Here is a 299-nt window from a genome sequence, read left to right on the forward strand (position 1 = left end):
CTGGTTCGTCGTGAAATGTTTCCAGAACTTCACCCTGAAACTGCCCAGGGTTCGGCGGCAAGCGCGAGCTCTGCCCCGAAGGAGACTGTGATTGAGGCTCGTCAGCAGCAACTTCATCGTACATTGATGAAGGAGCTCTTGAAATCTTTTACAACAACAGGGAAGCAGACCATTGCTCTGTATCGTACAAGGACGCGGAAGCAGAAATCGAAAGCCATATTTTTCTACTTTCACAAGTCTCTAGGAAACATGGACCAAGAACTGACATGCTCTCTCTTCTCGATCAACTTCATGACGTT

This window comes from Plasmopara halstedii, assembly GCF_900000015.1.
Source record: "Plasmopara halstedii genome assembly, contig: Scaffold_287, whole genome shotgun sequence".
Lineage (NCBI taxonomy): Eukaryota > Oomycota > Peronosporomycetes > Peronosporales > Peronosporaceae > Plasmopara > Plasmopara halstedii.